This window comes from Mauremys reevesii, linkage group 5 (genome assembly GCF_016161935.1).
Source record: "Mauremys reevesii isolate NIE-2019 linkage group 5, ASM1616193v1, whole genome shotgun sequence".
NCBI classification, from domain to species: domain Eukaryota; kingdom Metazoa; phylum Chordata; order Testudines; family Geoemydidae; genus Mauremys; species Mauremys reevesii.
Window position 1 is genome coordinate 91,507,475 of NC_052627.1, and position 22,560 is coordinate 91,530,034.

The 22,560-nt window shown below is 42.0% G+C and overlaps 1 protein-coding gene across 5 annotated transcripts in view; it reads right to left on the reverse strand.

Moving 5' to 3' along the window:
- Positions 1–22,560, reverse strand: part of ATP10D (ATPase phospholipid transporting 10D (putative)) — a 113,601-nt gene that overhangs the window by 66,478 nt on the left and 24,563 nt on the right. The window contains exon 2 of one of the 5 annotated variants that reach the window (XM_039540189.1): positions 13,294–13,347. The exons of 2 other annotated variants lie outside the window; for them this stretch is intronic. The gene's annotated coding sequence lies outside the window, so the exon portion shown is untranslated. Of the gene's footprint in view, positions 1–13,216; positions 13,348–22,560 lie in introns of all 5 variants that reach the window. 2 more of the 5 variants (XM_039540190.1, XM_039540191.1) reach the window with 2 other exon arrangements.

The window sequence follows — 22,560 nt, forward strand, 5'->3', positions numbered from 1 at the left end:
TACAAGGTTCTCTACTGACTTAGTCATTTCCTAAATCATAGCCTCACACAGGATCAAATATTATAATATTGTGCTTGAGTTTTCCAAAATCTTGTGCAAATAATGTTTTTTTTAAATTCAACAGAAAAAGTGATCTCAGTACAATATTTTCAGTTAAATACTCAAAGAAATTATTAATCTCACCTCAAAGTAACCTGAACTGAGAGAAACACTTGAAAATAAATTACTTTATTACTAATAATTTTGCTGTTGATCAACAACTTCTCTCCCATACACATGGCAAAATTCTTAGGCCCCTTTGTGCAATTCCAACAACATAAATGGGCCAGAAAGCGGGCCTAACAAGACAGATGGAGATTGTCCAGGCATGAGAGAATCCTTAACCGCCCAATATGGCGGGCTCTATGTTACCCCTCTCAGCTCCCCTTAGTGTAGAACAGGGGTCAGCAACCTTTCAGAAGCGGTGTGCCGAGTCTTCATTTATTCACTTAAATTTAAGGTTTTGCGTGCCAGTAATACATTTTAACATTTTTAGAAGGTCTCTTTCTATAAGTCTGCAATATATAACTAAACTATTGTTGTATGTAAAGTAAATAAGGTTTTTAAAATGTTTAAGAAACTTCATTTAAAATTAAATTAAAATGCAGAGCCTCCCGGACCGGTGGCCAGGATCCAGGCAGTGTGAGTGCCACTGAAAATCAGCTCGTGTGCCGCCTTCGGCACCCCTGCCATAGGTTGCCTAACCCTGGTGTAGAAGTTGTGCCAGTCTGGTGGTGAAAAGACAGCTTTAGGCCTCCTTTCCCTCCTCCTCCCCCTCCCCAAGTGTAACCCTGTCGGACCTGAAAATCTGACCCATGGATTGAAAAACAGAGCTGGGATTTAAAGATGCAAGGGAATCATTATTCTCATGTGTATAGACTAAACCTTTATGGAGGCAAATAACCAATATGGCACCTAATCCAAAGCCCACTGAAGTCAATGGGCAGACTCCCCATCGTTTCCCCAAATTAGACGAAGGTTTCTAACCATCAGGGGAGTGCAATACTGGAACAGCCTACCGAGGGAAACAGTGGGGGCGAAGGACCTCCATGACTTTAAGATTAAGCTAGATAAGTTTATGGAGGAGATGGTATGATAGGATAACGGGCTTAGTCAATAGGTCAATTAAGTGCCACACTGGTAAATAGTACAATGGGTCAATGATATGATATAACCTTTTTCCAGAGGGTATGGCTGGAGAGTCTTGCCCGCATGCTCGGGGTTCAGCTGACTGCCATATTTGGGGTCAGGAAGGAATTTTCCTCCAGGGAAGATTGGCAGTGGCCCTGGAGGTTTTTCGCCTTCCTCCGAAGCATGGGGCAGGGGTCGCTTGCTAAAGGAGTGGGTGGATCGGCTTATGTGGCCTGCATCTAGCAGGAGGTCAGACTAGATGATCATAATGGTCCCTTCTGATCTTGAATTCTATGATTCTATGATTTCAATGGACTCTGGATGAACAGACACATAGCGAGCAATTTTTGGGGTTTGTAGTTTCAACCACTGCAAAAGGTATTTAATTGCAAGATTTCAGTGAAATGCAGACTATATCTAAGACTCTGCAGAACTTGCTTTTTGTTGCAATAATGCAAACTAAGCACATTCTGTTTCTAAAATGGTTTTAATACCAACTTTGCAGGATTTTTTTTTCCCCATACATGAATCAAATTGATTTGGATCGGGGTAGGCAACCTATGGCACGCGTGCCAAAGGCAGCACGTGAGCTGATTTTCAGTGGCACTCACACTGCCTGGGTCCTAGCCACCCGTCCAGGCGGCTCTGCATTTAAATTTAATTTTAAATGAAGCTTCGTAAACATTTTTAAAACCTTATTTACTTTATATACAACAATAGTTTAGTTATATATTATAGACTTATAGAAAGAGCCCTTCTAAAAACATTAAAATGTATTACTGGCACACGAAACCTTAAATTAGAGTGAATAAATGAAGACTCAGCACACCACTTCTGAAAGGTTGCTGACCCCTGGTTTGGATGATTAATTTATTCACTGATTAGAAAGAGCCTCTTGCTAAACACAAAGGATTTGGATTACTTCAAACAACTATTAGGCAATAATAATAGAATTATAAGCAGCATGTAAGTTAGTTTGAGCAATATTTTTCATTGGGTTTTCAGACCAACATTACCTATTTATCTTTATATTTCCTCTATTCTTATGTCTCATCTTACCTCTTCTATAATGCCTGTAACTCATTATCTAATATACTTTTCTTCTGAAAATGTGGTTAATTTGGCATGGTTAGAATTTTGCTGCAAAAGTTTAGCATTCCTGTTCTCTGCATCTTTTCCAAGGCACTGTTATGACACATGCAAAATATGATGGAAGCATTGCTTGGGAGTGGTTGGGGTTTTTTTGAGGGAGAGGGGCCTTAAAATACCAGTACTATAAAATGTTGTTGTTGAAGTTAGGTTCTCCTATATTGCAGTTAGGAAAAAAGTTCCTTTTTAAATGCTGTGTTTTCTGTAGTCCTTGTAACCGAGCACTTCTGGCTACTGTCTCAGACCTCGATCCTTCTAACACTTAAGAAAGTGGAAAAAAAACCTTCACTTATGTTGATCAGTCTCACTGAAAAGTTATGCACCTGCTGTGTTTGAGGATTACAGCCTTCCTGTAAGCATCTTTGCAAAAACCAGACACATTTTTCTCTGGGCTTTAAGATATTCAGTGTACTTTTTTTTTGTTAAATGAACATTACATATCCTGCCAGCATAACCTAATTCAAATAAAACTGTTAGTAGATAACGCTGACTTCTAAACCAAGTCCTTGCAAACATGCCTTATGCACTAATCCTTACTGTGGGCCAAAGCTCCACTCCTACTATAAGATCCATTAGGGAAGTCCAGCCATCACACTTAGATGTAGCCCTAATTGAAGTCAGTAGGGTTTCTCATGGGCTCAGCTGTCCAACTGAACGAAGCTCATAAATAAACCAAATCAAAAGTAATTTTCATTGGACCACCAAAAGACCCAACTAGGTAGTTTACGTCCCTAACAATTTTACCTGTCACCTCCAGCTAAGGTATGACAAGCTGTTAAAAACAAAAACAACAACCAAACCAAAAAAAAAAAACCCGAACACATTTTTGTTAGCAGAAAAACTGCATTCCTCCCCCACCTTCTCCATGCTTAAAGATGGCTCAACCATTTTTGGTGAAATTTTAAGAAAAAAACAAATTGCTACCTGACTTAAAGCAGGCCTACCAAATTTCAGTCAAAAGGCCAACTCTTTCATTCTAAAGTATGTGGGTATAACCTTAATATAGGTATTGCTATACACTCCACCAATAGTATACAACTGTTTTTAAATACAGTTAGTTTTTAGTTATGGTTATATTTAAAGAGACACTGCCGGTTAGTTTAGGTCCAACATTAGTGATATTAAAAAAAAAAAAAAAAGGAGGGTGGAAACTTATATTGTAGCCCCCGAATTTCACATTCCTGCATGTACCTGTTGGTGCCACTAGACCTGAGTAAACCAAAGTTGTGACTGCAGGCCTGAGTGAACCAGAGGTCTTCCATGCTGTGAACTTTAACCAGCCTAAGATGCTAACAGACTGCAAGCAAAATGTGTAACTGTCAGCAATCTCAGCTTGCAAATGTAGGAGTTTAAAACAGCAAAAGCGGCGGGGAGGACGGGGAGAGGGGGAGAAAAATCTGTATGCGTTTGTTCTGTGAAGGCCAGAGATAAGCTTGTGGATGAGAACTTTTTCTAACACGCTGAAATGTAATGCCTAATGTAACTGCTGTTGGGAAGGGAGGGGTGAGGGGAAAAACCGAACAAAAGGCTTACACAAGCAAGGGGGTATAAATGCTGGGATCCCGCCTGCGCGCGGGTGTGCAGGATTTGAGAATGCTTTTCTCCCTGGCACCTTTCTTTGGGCTCAAATAAACCTGGTTTTGCTTCTCCACCCTGGTGTGATAATTAGTGCGACGCACACCGGGCAACGAACCCTGCTGTTGCTCCGCCTCGGGCTCTTTGAGCCGGCAACATACCTACAGTCAGCCATTTTGTATGTTCAACCACTGCCAGCTGAAACCTGATCATATAGTTAGAAATAATCTTAGACCCTGAGAAGCAAGGCCCTGCAGCTGCATGTTTGCACCTCTGTTAATCAGAATGAGAGGTTGGGACAGGGAGTTAATGTTGCATGAAAACAATGAATGTTTGGACAGACGACTTAGGTTTTAGGTGCCTCTGACATGCAAGTTTTATTGTTATGATTAGAAATGTTTTGCTGATAAAGAGAATAATAAATTGTTATTGGCTGTTAGGGAAATTGTTAGCCTATTACGGTCTATCATGAGTTACGTGCTTTATAAAAAGTTAGAAAGTGTGATTTGGGGCAGTCTGAAGAAGCTTTTCTTTGGGCAAGGATCTGACACTTAAGTTCCCCAGCAGTGAGACAGAAGGAGTGCCCCTGGAAGACTGGCTGCTGATTCCTCAAAACCATCTTATCTTTAGTAAATATAGAAGTATAGGATGTTCTGAATCTACTGCTGTAGCGTGTAAGTGTGTGCATGTACTTGAGACCTAATAAAAAGTAGTTTTAGGTAAAAGCATTCTGGTTTGTATCAATCAATATATCAATCAATCAATATATCAGAGGAACTGTGTCCCCACTGATGTATTCCTGACACCACCTGGAGAGAAACAGTTTGGAGAGAATTGCTTAGGTTCTGAAAATCCTGGGTAACAATATGAATATAAATAAATGTTTTCATGAGGGGCAAGGTTTACCATGAGACAGAGCAGAGATGTGTGCCCGTCTCCTATCTTAAGTGTTTAAATATCAGCTTTTCGACTCATGGAAAAGAATTAATGGCAATAAAATTAAAAGTGGACATGGTTAGTGACTGTTGTGATGGTGCCGAATTGGTGTGGCCGTACTGAATGAATGATGAGAACATGGATTGACATGACTGAACTGTGAAAGAGGATTCTGGGAGCAGAATCCTTCTCTTAGCATCAAGCAGATTGCAGTGGTGAAACTGACTGGCTCCATGTTGCATGTATGATCAATACTGATCTTTGAGCAGCAAATATGTCCACTTGAAAGCAAACAACACGTGTAGAACATCCTGAGTGCAGCATATCTTTCCCTTTTTTTTTTTACTACTTTTTTGGATATGCCTGGATTGTTAAATATGTATAATCAGAGATTTCAGTCAATTTAATAAAATCACTAGAAACAACTAGGGTAAAGATATTCACTCAGTAACATGGAACACTGTTAAATAGAGAGATCTAATGTTTATATTATGGTATAATGTTTCTCTAAAAAAAGCTAACTGTTGTAACAATTATTATACTGTCTCCGATTTTTACATGGCTAGGATTTTAAACCTGTTAATATTTCCTTAATAAAGTGATAGCAGTGAAGCTTTCTGAACTCAAAGACTGACTGTCACAGAATAAATTCTACAAGTGCTGAGAAGGTGGAAGAGAGAGAGTGCAGATGAAGAAAAGGAGCACCAAAAGCGGTCTGGATATACCAATAAACATCCACAACAGGCAGCAATTGCTGCAAGGAACCATGTAGACAGAATTAGATCAAATAGTAAAATATGCATGTTCTAGGTCAGGGGTGGGCAAACTTTTTGGGCCAAGGGTCACATCTGGGTGGGGAAATTGTATGGAGGGCTGGGGCAGGGGGTGGGCTGTGGGAGGGGGTGTGGTGTGGTATGCAGAAAGGGGCTCTGGGCAATGGATTGGAGCAGAGGAGGGGTGCAGGGCATATGAGGGGACTCAAGGAAGGGAATTGGGGTGCAGGAGGGGTGCAAGGTACAGGCAGGGGCCTTAGGGCAGGGAGTTGGGGGGTGGGGTGCAAGAAGGCTTTGATCTCTGGGGTGGCAGCAGCGCACACCGGGGCCATAGCAGGTTCCCTGCCTGCCCTGTCCCCGCGCCGCTCCAGGAAGTGCTGCGGCCCCTGGGGATGGGGAGGGGAGGGCTCCGTGTGTGCTGCCCTTGCTGCACCTCTAGGTACCTCCCCCGAAGCTCCCATTGGCCAAGGTTCCCTGTTCCTGGCCAATGCGGAGGGTGGTGCGTGGAGGTAAGAGCAACACACGGAGCCCTCTGTCCTCCAGCCCAGGGCCATGGTGCTGGCCGCTTCTGGAGAGTGAAACAGGGCCCGTGGCGCCATGGGGTGCAGTCCCGTGGGCTGCATCCGGCCCATGGGCCGTAGTTTGCCCACCCTTGTTCTAGGCACTGGCAATAATGGAACTCCTAATATTGCACTCAATGAGTCTTTCATTCCTAAACTCTTCATAATGTAGGATTTGATTTGTTGAGTGCCCATTTGCTGCCAACCCCACGCATTTACTAAATTCAGTGAGATATGGTGTTGCATAAGGAATTCAGGATCAGGCTCTTAATGATGTCCTGTTCTACACCAAACAAGTCTTCTGAATTCTGATGAAATAGACAAAAAGCAACAAGGGAGGCACAATCCAGGTTTCCTTATCTGGGTCTCAGACCAGGAATTCTCCCGAGAATAGCAAATTCTATTAATAACATCCATAAAGAGAACAGTGTTTCCCCATCTATCTTAAGGACATCCTCATGAAAGATAACGTGCAATAAGGGAGACTCATTGTAAAAGGTATGAAAAAGCAGGAGCACCAGTTGTTTCTCAGCCAAGTTCCAAGTAGCAAAAAAGAGGAAGTTTGCATTTGGTGGGATAGTGTTCCAATTAATTATGGGCCCAATAACACAAGTACTGAATGTCTCTTGCACCCTTAATGCCCAATGACGTCAACAGAAATTTAGGGCATTCATCACCTTGCAGGAGCAGGTCCAAACTGCTGGAAAAAGATAAAGGAAAAATGCTGACAACAAAATCTTTCCAGTGAAGGAGTATGGTGAATAACTAGCTTGAGGGCAAGCTACTTAACTTTTATGATGCATTAAACTATTACCAAGTGTTCTGTTAAAACTTGTGAAAACGTCACTTGGACCTTAGCAGTTCTTTCTGACTAACTTGATTAATCCCCCCCACCCCCACCCCCCCACACAAGCCCTCACTGTTAGCGCCTCTCAATCACTGCAAGCAACACCATCAACCTGCCTAGCAGGCAGGCCTCTAACTGGGACATGATCTTCAACTCAGAGTTCTCTTTAGAGCCTCACATCCAGGCTAAATCTTCCTGATTCTTTCCACAAACATCTCTTAGATACAACCTTTCCTATCCACCCACATAGCTAAATCGCTCATCCCAGTTCTCATCATCTTGTATCTCGATTATTGCTACAGCTTTTCCTCTGGCCTTGACAAATGCAATCTTGCTCAGCTCTTATCCACTCAGAATGCTGCTGATCACCTTTCTAGGTCAATGGTTCTCAACCGGGGGTACACGTACCCCTGCGGGGGAAGCAAAGGTTTTCCAGGGGATATATCAACTCATCTAGCTATTTGCCCAGTTTTACAACGGGCTAGTAAAAAGCACTAGCAAAGTCAGTACAAACTGAAATCTCATACAGACAATGACTAGTGTATACTGCTCTGTATACTATACACAAATCCAATTATTTGGTAAAAATGAGAAAGTTAGGAATTTTTCAATAATAGTGACGCTATTTTTATTTTTGTCTGATTTTGTAACCAAGTACTTTTTTGGAAGGTGTAACCTGGGGGGTACACAAGACATATCTGACTCCTGAAAGGGACACAATAGTCTGGAAAGCTTGAGAGTCACTGTCCCAGGCCATCACGTTGCATCCCTCCATTGGCTCCCCATTCTCTATCACATCAAACTTGTCTTCACTTTCAAAGCCCTTCACAGCCTATCTGCACCGTATCTATCATTTGTCATTCAACTCTTGCCTCTGATCAGCTCTTGATGTCAGTCTCCATCATCTACTTAGTAAATTTTCAATAAGCATCTTTGTGTGTTTCCTCATACCACCCCTCACACTTGGGAAGCACTCCCCGAAAACAGCCACAAAGCTATGTAATTGTCCTCTTTCAAATCCCTCCTGAAAACTCTTTTGCTATGATGACAACAGCAACTTAACAAAGGTTAGGCTGCTGGTGTGCTGAGACCACTGCCTACGGGATCAATACTATCTCTGTTTTCTCATACTCCCCCACCTGTCTGTCTGTAGCCATTTGTTATCTCTTGTCTTAGACTGTAAAGTCTTTGAGGCAGGCACCATCTTTTTATTCTACCGTTTATATTGTAAGGTCCCGATCCTGCTGCGGTATCTAATGAAGACATGGGGCTTGTCTGCACATGGAATAGATATTAACTCACTGTACGGGATACTGTTTTTGTGGAATAAGAGTGACCTAATTAGCTTAATCCAAGTGGGGCTGGGATTTCATCCAGAGTTTATATTTTAGAAGCAATTGACATGAAATTATTTTTCTCCACACCATAATGTATACTCCTTAGTACAGGGATTCCTATGGATGTGCAATTGCACTTGTTAAATAAGCAACTAAAAGAGAAAATATAAAAATTATGAGATAAAAAGTTCAATGTCCTGCTGCAAGTGCCTAAGCAGTGTATTTCAAATAATATTTGAACTTTTCTATTATGCATGCAACAATTTTAAAGCACTGCATGATGCTCTTTGAGCTAAGTTCTGAAATACACTACAATGCATTGCTCATCTTCCTTGTCTTATTGTTTTTCTTATATTTGAAGTCAACTTGTTTCGGACAACTTTTATTAAATACGTTTCCTGAAGGAAGACCAGATGCAACCAGAATCCCATGTGAAGGGAGAAGTGAAACAGAAGTTTGATTTTCCAGCAGCTTTTAATTAAGCATGACCAACTGCATAATTAATATGGTAACAAGGTATCTGGAAAGTTGCTCTCTCTCTCCAAATTCCTAATTTTCACTAACATTTTTTAACACAAATACTTTGGAAGTTGGACAGGCACTTCCACGTGTAACAGTAGTATGTTAACCTCACAGTTATTTCCCCATCTAAAAAGGATGCACATATGTGTCCCTTTAGATATATATCCCATAGGGCATGTGGAAACAGAGAGAAACCAAAAAGCAATATATATCCTTGTTAATTTGAATACAAAAGGAGGATAAATAAAATATATATAATAGTGACATCATCTTAATCTGAGCGTTCATGCTCAGTACTCCCAGGAAATAACAAACAAAAATAAAAAACTCTCCTGTAGAAAAATCTACAAAACAGTAACACTACAGTACAGCAGCTTCACAAAGTTCATCATCCCTAACCCGAAAATGAAACAGTCAATTTCCATATCCATTCAATCCTAAATTTATCTATGAAGGCTGCCAGTAAGGGTGTGAATTAGTGCCAACTGGGATACTGTTTTTTTGTTATGTGGACACCTCCCCACTTAAAACTTTAACTAGACAATCAACTCATTTCATTTCACATAGATCAGTCACTATCCGCTTCAAGTCCTGATAGGCCTGGATTAAATCACACCAAGGCCCAGTTCTCAAAAGGAATCCTGCAACAACAAGCCATTGCATGCATACAATAAAGGGAGAAATACTGACTATATAGACAGTTTCAAGCTTCTAAGGGGGATATTTTTAATAATGAAAAAAATCAGTATCTTAGCAGTGTCCTTGAAAATACTTTGGTAACTAATATCCCAGTCTTAAACAGCAGTCTACTGTTTTAAGATTGTATTTTATTTACTGGGGGGGGGGGGAAGCAGTAAGTGGGCCTACAGTGGAGAATCAGCTAATCAGGCTAATGATGCCCCATCTCACCCCAACTTTAGTTTTCTAGAAAGCATTTAGCATATTAACCCCCCCAACATATTAGCATTAGTGCATGCATATAAAAATGATCCTTGTCCTTCTCCATAATCACAAACCTCACAGCTTTGCCTCCTTCACAACAGGGCTGCTGATGGAGGGGTGGGGGGGAGGGCAGGCAAAAGGGGCAGCGATGTTAAAGCGCTGCTGCAGCAAAGGACCCTGTCATAGCAGCGCTTTAACATCGTTGCCCCTTTTGCCCCCCCCCGCCCCTGGCCTCCGAGAAACCCCTGAGTGAGAAAGTTGCCAATATAGACAAGCCCTTAGTCTCTGTCAAGCTACCACTATTATGCGGCCATCTTTAGCCTGAGTTGCACAGGGTTATTACTGCACTTTTGTATGAAGCTATGGTTCTTTCCCATGAGCCACAGGAAAATGACAAATCTGTAGCAATGAGCTGTTGCAATGTATAATGTTCTTGCGTAAGACTAAATGAGTAATTATGATGTGTTCTTCAGCTCTGAGCACAACTAGGGTTGGGTATTTGCCAATACTCTTTAGATTTGACTTAAAATTATGAGAAATTCATTTTTGTTATGGGCAACAGCACTTATTTTCCAATAAACATCAAACATATCTGATGGGGATATTTTGGCAGACAGAGGCCAGAGGGAAAAGCACAAGGAGAGATGTTCTTTCACGAGATGCTTGAAAAAACTTCCACAGCTCATTGAATGCATTATAAAACAAAACAAATACACTGCATGCAAATTTTCTAGTCATGTGAGATTAAAATCAGGTGTCTCTAAAAGCTGAAGAGTTGTCTCTTCGGTAATAAGCAACAGAAACAAAGTATTTTCAGACTGGCTGTTGAGAAAAGGGAAAGAGAAGAGAAAATATTCCTCAAACTTCAAGATCTCCCAAACTCCGACAGCTACCTACTCACTCTCTCTTGTGGCTTGCTTACTGTGCTCTTGAAACTTAAGATACATAGGGCTTGGCTACACTTACAAATTTGCAGCGCTGCAGCAGGGTGTGAAAACACACCCTCTGCAGCGCTGCAAATTGCGGCGCTACAAAGCGCCAGTGTAGTCAAAGCCCCAGCGCTGGGAGCCGCGCTCCCAGCGCTGTCCGTTATTCCCCACAGGGAGCTGGAGTACGGACAGCGCTGGGAGAGTTTTCTCCCAGCGCTGGCGCTTTGACTACACTTAGCGCTTCAAAGCGCTGCCGCGGCAGCGCTTTGAAATGCAAGTGTAGCCAAAGCCACAGTGTTTCTTTGCTAAAAAAGGACACGTATTGAGCATTTTTAAGTCACTGTTATACCAGATTTCTTTATCCAGAGGGTAATACTAGAATTTTATTGTAGCAACTTTTAGGGAAAGTCACAAGGGAATTATATTGACAAAAACAATTTTAAGAAATCAAGTCACAGGAATTTATACACAAAATACCCTAAAGTCAGAGTGGGAACAATAGATACGTCCAAGCCTGAGTCACAATGCACCCTGAACAGAACGAAAGGGAGAACTATGTCAGTGAGCCCACCTCTCTGGAAAACTATGTCTACACTGCAATTAAACCCGTGCAGCTGGCCCATGTCAGCTGACTCAGGCTGGTGGGGCTCAGGTTATGGGCTTGTTTAATGGTGGTGTAAACGTTCAGGCTGTAGCTCAGGCTCTGGGACTCTCCTCCCTCACAGAGTCCCAGGGCCCAGGTTCCAGCCTGAATATCTACACTGCAATTAAAAAGCCCAATAGTCCAAGCCCCATAAGCCCAAGTCAGTTCTCGTGAGCCAGCCACAGAGGTTTAACTGGAGTGTAGACATACCCACATAGGCTTACTACCCCTTTGGCTTGCTTTTCCTTGATTCATTTAAAGACTTTTTTTTAATTGGGATTGTGCTGCTCTTTAAAAGCCTGAAAGGTTTTGTTTGTTTAAATTTAGAAATAAACTTTTTTTTTTTGCTTGTGTTTTAACCTTATAAAAATCAGGAATGTAAAGTCTGGGCTTCCCTGAATACTGGAAAGTATAAGGGACGTTTACTGTTAACTCTTAACATAGTATCTGAAGAGGTGAAGATGCTGAAGATTTAACAAAAACCAAAGCTTTAAAAATCCTCTTTGCTTTTAAACAGTTCTACTTTGACTCTTTATCCTGTCATATCATTTTTCATATAAGCTCTCCGGCCTACACAGGACAGGAAATTGCAATGTAAAAAACAAGCAGGTTATTTTTAAAACTACTTTTCGCACCTTTTTTGATCATCATAAAGAATCCAAAATAAAGGTACAAGCCCCATTTCCCCCCTTTGTTTCACAGCTATTCAAAAATGACCTGCAGTTGGAGCCTTACTCAGACATGGTCACTTGCAACATCTTTAAAAGTTATATATATATAAATAAATAAATAAAAGGGACTTTGCAAACAGAAAAGAAAAGAAGCTAAAAAGGTCAAATTTTAGGTTTGATAGCTGAAACAATATCCTGTGGAGCAGATTCTGATCTCTGTGGTACATTTGCAGTCATTAAATAACAGGATTCACAGAGTCACTGAGGCTATGTCTTCACTACCAAGAAAAGATGTATTTTTGCAACAGGATAACTAATGTTAGCTATCCTGTTGTAAAACCATAGTGGAGACAAACACTGAAGTTTACACTGCATGGTACTGTCAAAATAATGTCACTTTTCTTCTTCCATCACTTGCATTCCCTGCTCTTTTGCAAACTCCTTCAACCTCCAAGTTTTGAACTTCTCATCTTCATTCGCAAGGCTTCGCTCCTACTCTTCCCTCATCCCCCCCTAGAGTCAACAGCATCTAGCAGACTGAACATAGGACTGGATGCCTGGAACTGCTGAGTTCTAATTACCACCTTGTTATTGACTTGCTACTTAGCCTTGGTCGAGTCATTTAACCTTTCTGCATCAGCTTTTCCTCTGTAAAATGATTACCTGTCTTACAGTGATGTTGTATGGATTAATTAGTTAATAGTTATGGTGCTTTGAAGCTGTACATCACTATATATTGTGCTACTACACTCACACACCATTTACATTTCCCTGTATACCACCCTCACTTTTTTCTTGACCGCTCCCTTTGACTCCTTCCATCCTCTCCTGCCAGTATGCCTCCTTTCAGGTTATCATTTTCACTTGTACTGATCTCCAAATCATTGTTAGCTATGTGAGCTCACTCACACACACCCCTATATATAAAACACACACACTCCTGTTCAATAAAACTTTCTAACTGTAATGTCTCTAATTCACTGTGTGCATGTGTTCTGGTTTGGTATCATTTTCTACTGTACCTCCACATGTCTAGACTCTGACCTACAGGTATCAATGGAAGACCCTCTGCTTCTGCACCAGGTCTTTGCTCCCGGTAGCCAGCTCCTAACAGTGGGTCTCCAATGGAGCCACTCTGCCAGGGCTCAGTTTTAAAGGATACTGAATGGATACATTAGCTTTCCTGGAAGATCTCTGCAGGGGCCAATCAAGGGAAAGATAGACAGTGCATATTCTCACCAGGCCCACTTTCCATCAGCTCCTATTCATGGGTTTTCAGCCTCTTCCGGAGCTCTGTAAGCAGAGGTACAAAGGTGTGTGGAAGCCAGTAAATAATTAACAAGGTTTGAAGAGATCTTAATGAATGTTAGTTAGCAAGAGTCAGGCCATACTGTGACCCTTATGACGTGAGATTTGTAGAAGCAAGATAATGTAAGACAGAGTGAACTATGTGAAAGTATTACGACCTTGCAATGTGCAGTCTTGCTTTTTCTAGTAAGATAGCAGAAAAGCTTATGTATAAACAAAATGTAGTTGTTGCTTTTTACTGTCTGTTTTATTGCTAGAAATTGTCTGAAACAACGGTATAAAGGCTTGATGTAATTGTTTACCAGTTGAGAGACCTGTCCAGGACCCTGTGTCCTATGGCACTCTCTCCCTCCATTGTAATTACTGGAGAAATAATAAAGTATTTAATTTTGCTGCACCCAAACAAAAAGCGAGAACTAAGTTTTTCTTCGACAATTTGGGGGCTCGTCCGGGATGGCAACGCCCACGGACCCACAGACAACTACTACGGATCATTCCCCTTCGAACCCCATGGCACCACATGAGAGGTATGAGACCTTTTGAAATCTCTATTGGGGTATCGGAGGAGGACTTTCCGTGAGGACGTCTGTCTCTGTTGGGCTCACGCCATCTGAACTTATTGACTGTGCAGCAGGATCAGATGCAAAGTGGTATTGGGGAGAGGCCCCAATAAGGTTAGTTTATAGCAGTACTGGGAACTGCTGAGTTGGCCAAGGAAATGCATAAGGTAATGCATAGGTAAATGCATTAGAATGCACCGGTGCTGAGGGGTTTTTACCGCCTCAAGAGGGGTTGATATACCGCCTCATGGTATTGGTCCAGACCAGGTAAAGATGCATCATGGTTTTTAAAAAAAAAAAAAAAAAAAAAAAATTAAAAAGAGATAAAAAGGGTTAAAAAAAGAAAAAGGAAGAAAAAGAGGCTTTGGGGTGTGTGTGTGTGTACACCAGTGTGAATGGCTGTTACCGGGCTAGCCCGGTAACTAGTGGATCTTTAGGAGATCCGACCCACGGTGGGCTGACTCAGCCTGGCATAGTCCGGCGAGGAAGCTGCCTGGGTCTAGGGGTGTGTGAACCCATCTTCCCTCCCCTTTCCCTTCCGTGTGGGCTACTGACAGTCTGATCATCTCCTTGGTTTTTGAGCCGCTAGCGCGGACAGGGCACCCTCTCTGTGTGTGTAAGTGGAAAATGGGTAAGGGACAGTCTAAATATTCCACCTTAACCCCTAAGGGTGCCCCAGCATATTACATGTACGTACATTATGGTCCTAAAACCTGCAGGTATTTAAATGATTGGAATCTGTACACGCGTGAAAAATTCATTTAAACAATGCCCATTAGAAAAACCTCTGTCACAGTGTGAGCAATTTGTCTAGGAACGGGTTAATTTGAAATTCGGCTTAGCCCTGAGATAAAGGAGAAGTTGTTTTGTGTTCAAGGTCATGAATTAGTACGGACTATGCTAAGTGCAAAGAAAACTTAGCCCCAGCTGCTTGTGGAAAATAGAGACAGGCAAACCAAAGGCACTACAAGGCACTACAAGTTACAGAATTGGAATTATATTTGCAAAGTTTAACTTCCCAGTGAGACATGTGAGAGTATTAAAGTGGTTTAAGGCTTGGGGCATTCATATTTTTCCCAAGTGGTGTGGGAGCATTCCCAACACTCTCCATTGTTGTTTTATTATTTTTAATGAAGCTTTAAAATTTGATTATATGCTCTGTTGGTCTGATCACCTGACATGAGGGATAAATTAGTAACAGGAATTTGTCACAGTTTGGTGAGCAATTAAGAATGGGGGGCACTGCAGAATTTACACCATCTATCTGTTTTACCCTTGTTAGTTTATGTTTGCTTTGTTTGGTACTGTTGGTGTTATGTGTTAAGAATAGCATGATTATAGGTGAGCTCTAATAGAATAAGGAAACACTATTTGGTTTTGGTGCACTATTTAGCTTTGGCTCTGTTTTGTTTAACCGGTTACTGATGTTTTTCTGCTCTGTTCATTTGGGCGTTAGGTGTGTGAGCGGAACTGGAATTCTCGTTCGTAATTCCTCAGGGTGGAAGCCATGTGTGCGATGAAGCTCTGAGGTTGTCCTGAGATTTTACAGTCCCCCCCCCCCCCCCGTAGCTTTTTCCTGTCAGTAAAAAGCAATTGATTTTTAAGGGAAAATGAAAAATTGACTCTGTGTTTGCTGGGGGGAACAGCAGTTGAACTTTGTGAAAATGCTAAAGAGAACAGTTTTTGGTGTCTTTGACATGTTTGTGAATAAATTCAGGCAAATAAATTATTAGATTGTAATAATTTGGCTGTGACCAATTTTGTTGAATTAGCTGAAAAATGGATACAGTGCTATGTAATTAAAATTGTATTAAGCTCTAACGGCACTGTAAGAGGTGATGTTTTCTGTCAGTGTTTAAAAGCAGGAGTTAACAGTAAAAAAAAGCAAGCCGGAAAGCATCTCTGTTAATGCTAATTACCTAACTGATTGAGATGCAGATACTTGTTTTGTTCAACTTAGAATACAAAGTGTTTGGTTACATCAGAAAAATGTGATATACTAAAGTCTAATACATTTTCTTAAGTAAGAGAAAGAAACTACATTGGCCAAATCTTTTAATTGAGAATTGTTGTTAAAATTTGCATACTGACAGTCTTTGGAAGCAAGGACATGAAAAGTTAACCCACTCCCCATATTGTACGAGGGATCCTTCTGGCTACCTCAGACTTTTAGCCAGAGGGCTGGGGATGGTGGATAGCTATTGGACTAGAAGTTATATTAAGTGAACTTCTCAAAGTGGGTGTGCTTGTCCTGGCTTGTTCTTCCAAAGTTCTGTAATAAGGTTATTTTAGTGAAAGGGTATATGTGGCATACATTGAATGATAATACTTCTGTACTGTATAACAGTACTGTTTATGTGTTCATGGTATGAAAAAGGTGTATAATTGAAGAGTAAAAGTTTCCTTTGTAGGTTAAATGGACAAAAACAACCAGAGAATGGCTAACATGCGCTGGCCCCAGTCAAGGACACCGCTTGGCTGCCTACCAAGGGAAGGGGGGGGGAATGGTTGCTGCAGTTACACGGGATTGGTGTGCAGCGGCCAGCCCACTCTCCTCCTTGGGGACCTTTTGTAAATATTCAGATTGATTTTGTTTAAATGTCTAAATGTTGTGGTTATGAATATGTATTAGTTTTAGTTGATGTATTTACCACTTGGGTTGAAGCTTTTCCCTGCAGGACAGTAGATGTCTTTGCTTACAGATTTTGTACCACGTTTTGGCATCCCTGTGACTATCAACAGTGGTCGTGGAACTCACTTTACTGGACAGATTGTAAAGGAGTTATGTGCAACTCACTGCCCTCACCACCCACAGTCTGCTGGGACAGTGGAACGCCGGAACGGGACTTACAAAAAATAAACTGGCCAAGATTTGTGCTGAGACACACTTAAAGTGGCCAGATGCCCTTCCTTTGGCACTGATGTGTATGAGAGCCATTCCCAATCGAACGACTGGACTCAGCCCTCATGAAATTTGACAGGACACCCAATGCTGACTACCAACTGCACCCCCACTAACCCCAGCTCAGATGGACATTCATTTGCTGGATAACATAATGCTTAAATATTGTCAGGCACTGACAGAAATGTGTTAAGTCTTTTTATGCACAGGTGATGGAAGCACTACCAAAGGATCCTGTGCAACCTTGCCACTCGTTGGAACCAGGAGCCTGGGTCTACATAAAGATCCATCAGCGAAAGACTGCCTTGGCTCCATGCTGGAAAGGCCCTTTCCAAGTCCTGCTGACTACCGACACCGCTGTGAAGTGCCACAGACTGACTGCTTGGACCCAGGATTCTCACTGCAAAAAGACCCCTCCACATCAGAAGAATTTTCCTATTGATGATTAGCCTATTCTTTCTTCTAGTTCTACTGTGCTTCTGGACAGCAGGGAAAAAGCTCCCTTGTCCACTGACAGACCAACTGTGCCTTTAGACTTTTCTAGAAAAAAGCAAAGCCATTACAGGCTGATATGTGCTGGCAACCTCTCCCCTGTAGGATGCTAAACCTCGATTGTTTTGGGAAAGAAGAAGAAACACTCATTCCACTGACATTGCCAAAGTCCAGGAATTCCTGACTGAAAAGGACACTGAGAACTGACCCTGGTGAAGAAACAAAGAATTACATACTGGCAGGAAGAAATTTGTGGGACCCATGCTTGGGACTGTGGTATTAATTGGATTTTGGGGTTTACTCTACAGGCTGCGCCCTGTGTTCTGGATAAATCCTTCAGTATGTATTGCCCTCCCTAATTGGATTTTACCTGACATTGCCCTTATCCAGTTTTCTACATACCCAGATTGCTCACAAGGGGCTACCATTAGATTAGCACAACAAAAAGGCCTGGGTTATTTCCTCTGGACAAAAAGGGAATTGACCAGATCCCTGTGGGCTGGGGCCAATAGTGTAGTAGCCATTTGGACTATTCTTCCAGGCCAAGAACATGATAAGAAATTGGGGCAACTAGAAAAGGCCACTAGTCTTATTTTTGAAGCTCAGCTATCTTAAGTACAGGCTGGAGTTGGTGAGTTACATGTCATTTCCACCCTTAGTTCTATGACCCAGAAGTTACTGACAGAGATGGTATTGAATATCACTGAGGCTGGGAAGGCATTGCAGTGGGATCTGGACTAGACTTGGCCCACTGCCCTTCCAGACACGTCAGGAGTACCATCTGATCTGTGGTCATGAAGACATACTTGGACACTTTCTGGATGGAAGTGTGGACATTCACAGTGCTCCTTCCAAGCATATGTACCGGTTAGGGTGGGTGTGGGCTCCCACATACCGAATCCTGCTGGGTCCATGGGGAGGATGCCTGTGGGACTGTAATTGTTTACCGAGACATCTGGGGAAATTAGACCACCTGGTATCTCCAACTGATTTCTAGACAGTACCCCTAGAATGACACCTGACATTTTGGATAAGAATAGAGAGTCAATGGACATTTTGGCCGTTAGAACCACCACAGCTCAGTGTATCTATAAACTGAAGCTAGGGGCAGTTGTCACTGTTTATGACAATATTTGTTGAGAGGGTGGAGGTCAAGGAACTACCCTGACGGGACACCCATTTTTTTCAAGCTAATGATAGCTGTGTGTGCGTTAATGCCACCACTTTACAAGATATACATATTGATCTTACCACTGCTGCAGGCAATTATATCATTTACTGGCCTGCAGATAGAATGCAGATAGAATATTGCAAGTAGCTCTTAGATTTTAGGTATATTTTGATTGGACTAGAATAGTGCCTGATCGGTTTCAAAATTTGCTTTCATTGTTACCAAAGGTTCAAAGAATCTTTGAATTGCAAGGGCAAATTCCCATGCTTTAGAATATATATCAAGCTGGAAGGAATGCCTTTCATACAGCTTATAGAGTGTTTACTTTATGTACTAGGTATGATGTTTTGTGCTTTGTGTTCACGATTGTACAACAGCCCCATTATATTATTCCTATAGGATTGTTATTATTTGTAGTGTTGTTAGTTAATTTAGGATTATATTATTGTTGTTGTTGTTGTAAATAACGTAAGAATAGCAATACCTTTCATGTTCATGCTAATCATGCATTGTCATTACGTCCCATGACGGTTGACATGTTTGCTGTAGAATCTGAAGTCCATGGTTTCATGCGAATTGAGATTTGAAATTGTTTGTTGTACTAGAAGTACAAAAGGGGGGAGTGTGGAAGCCAGTAAATAATTAACAAGGTTTGAAGAGATCTTAATGAATGTTAGTTAGCAAGAGTCAGGCCATACTGTGACCCTTATGACGTGAGATTTGTAGAAGCAAGATAATGTAAGACAGAGTGAACTGTGTGAAAGTATTACGACCTTGCAATGTGCAGTCTTGCTTTTTCTAGTAAGATAGCAGAAAAGCTTATGTATAAACAAAATATAGTTGTTGCATTTACTGTCTGTATTATTGCTAGAAATTGTCTGAAACAACGGTATAAAGGCTTGATGTAATTGTTTACCAGTTGAGAGACCTGTCCAGGACCCTGTGTCCTATGGCACTCTCTCCCTCCATTGTAATTACTGGAGAAATAATAAAGTATTTAATTTTGCTGCACCCAAACAAAAAGCGAGAACTAAGTTTTTCTTCGACAGGTGAAAGATGTTGGTTCAGAAGCAGCTGATACCGCCTTCCACAGGAAGGATTTGATCCACACACAGAAGTCGCAGCTGCACGTGAATCATACGGGCCTCTGTTAGTTGGCCAATTTTACCCACTGCACAGGCCCTGTGGCAGTACATAAATAATAACCCTTTGATTTCAGTGTCAAAACTACACAAACCAAACGTACAAAAGGCTTTATGTTTTAGCCTCCTAATCTGTTTTGACAACCAAGAGTTATTAAACATCTAGAGGTTTAGAGAAGTAACGGACACCCACAGGCCTAAGGATCAATTTATATTGTGGAAAGCAAATAATAATAATCCTCTCTTAGGAAGGCATTTGTTATTGCTTTCTCTGTAACAAGAAAATGCAAAAGGCACTAACAAAAGCCTCTGCAAACCCGAATCAAATCTGCATGGAGTCATCTTTAATGGAGGTGCCTTTTATAAATCAGAATTTTGATTCTGTTTTATATGTGAGAATTTATGTTTTTTCTGGGACGCTTGTGTAACAAACAACAGAAGCCACCTCTGCAGTTAAATGGCTGGAGGCATACAAAATTGCCTGTAGACATCTGAACTCCACCAACTAAAGCTTTGGCTACACTTACACTTCAAAGCGCTGCCGCGGCAGCGCTTTGAAGCGTAAGTGTAGTCAAAGCGCCAGCGCTGGGAGAAAGCTCTCCCAGCGCTGTCCGTACTCCACCTCCGTGTGGGGAATAACGTACAGCGCTGGGAGCCGCGCTCCCAGCGCTGGGGCTTTGACCACACTGGCGCTTTGCAGCGCCGCAATTTGCAGCGCTGGAGAGGGTGTGTTTTCACACCCTGCTGCAGCGCTGCAAATTTTTAAGTGTAGCCAAGCCCTAAGAGAAAGCTTTGGCTGCTTTCCATTCTCAGGCCCTGCTCCTCCATTGCCTTGTAACTGGTGTAGTAATTTATACCTATGTAAAACGCTACCAGATCAGAATAGCACACAGGTGAAAATAACTATGAAAGGTGCACAGCCATGCCAGTATCTGACCCTTCAATGCTACCTACAAGCCTGATTTAGTACGGGGAACAAGCAGAAAGCTTGACAGTGGGTTAGAGTACAATATAATCAGAGTTTACTGTACACTCAGTCACAAAGGCACAGAAGTACGATCTGAACAAATAAAGTGACAAGAATCCACACTCAGCTCACTCCAACTCCATGCAAAATGACACCTGAAAAGCAGTAGGAGCCAGCAGCAGCAGAGAAGTTTTCCCCATGGAACATGAAGATTTTTTAACTGTGGCTTCTCTCTGCACACCCTTCCTCAGCAGCACTGCTGCCTTCATGTTGGTTCTATCTCATCAATAGCTCCCCAACGCTGAGAGTGAATGGTTTTAAAGAAGGCTCTACAGCTTACAAGTTGCCCCTGTCATAGAAAGATGCTCTGCTCCATCCCACAAGCTGTCTTCCCTGGAAATCCCTTTCTCATATTTCCCATCCTCTTCTGGAACCCTTAACACACCTCAACCTGCATAAGACCTCCTCTGGTTTCTAAGTAGTTCAAATACAGACAGAAGCCCCTGCCCAACACAGCAATCAGCAGTTGCCTTCTGAAGCTGTTAGGAAACCAGAACGTGCTGGGGAGCTGGCACATGGACAATTACAAGGTAATTTAAACTGTAAATAAAATCCCACATGGTTGGGATAATGCTGATAATGTTTCAGGGAGTGGGAGCAAAACTAGATATGGCCCCAAAATTGGATGAGGATATTTAGGATCCAAATCACAAATTCACATTTAGTCCCTGTACTTAGAATAGGCCAAATCTAAATGCCCCCAGATTTTGAGGGTTCAAAACCACAGATCTGAATTTTGCAGTTCAGTCTCAGGCTCATCACGTTCAGAATGGGGATACGTGAATGCCATGGAGTTTCAGGTTCCAAACCCTTCGGAATCCTTAACCATAGGACCCCCCTTTTTTATCCTGCCCCCTCTCTCTGTTCCTCCTCACAGCCTCTCATAAATGAAATGCAAATATTGGCCAACATACAATGGTCTATTCTATTCTCCATCTATGCTCTCAAGTGTTTCTATCTATTTAGGGCCATGTCTACACTAGAAGTGTTTTACTGGTATAGAAATACCAGCATACTACACTAGCAAAGTGCTCCTAGTGTGGACGCAACTGTACTGGCAGAACTACGCTTAGTACAACAATAGCAAAACTGCTACCCACAAGTGAAACAAGCTATACAGGCAAGACCTGAAATTCTAATGTTAAAAACAAGCAGGGGAAAAAATCCCTTCAGGCCTTCTTAGAAAGACAAAAAGGGCACAACCCACATTTGGAAAAAAAATCCTGTGGGTCATCCTCAAAGAAAACAAATGTTTTAGATCTTATTTTGAATATAGCCTTCTAACGGCACATCTTCACTAGTTGGCAGCGCTTTAACGTGGCTTGTGTAGTCGTGGCAGAGCACTGGGAGAGAGCTCTCCCAGCACTATAAAAAACAAACAAACACCTCAACAAGGGGCATAGTTCCCACCACTGGTGCACTGTCTACACTGGCACTTTACAGTGTTGAAACTTGCAGCGCTCAGGGGTGTGTTTTTTCACACCCCTGAGCGAGAAAGTTGCAGCACTGTAAAGTGCCAGTGTAGACAAGCCCTAAATGTGAACCAGTGTAGTGTTGTTCCTCCCCCCAACACGCTGGAACAATAACCCTAAGGGAGGTGTGAAGTACCCATTCATTTCAATGGGATGTTAACGCCAAAACAAATAGTAATTTAACATCAACACTAATATCACTGCTTTCAGTTTAGCAGAAACAACCACCTACTCCCCTTAGCCCAGGAATCTCAAACTCAAATCACCACGAGGGCCACATGAGGCCCCCGTCCCCACTCCACCCCTTCCATGATGCCACGCTCCTGCTCCCATTCCACCCCTTCTCCAAAGTCCCCATCCCAACTCAACCCCGTCCCTGCCCCTATTCCAACCCCTTCCCCAAATCCCCACCACGCCCCGCCTCTTCTCCGC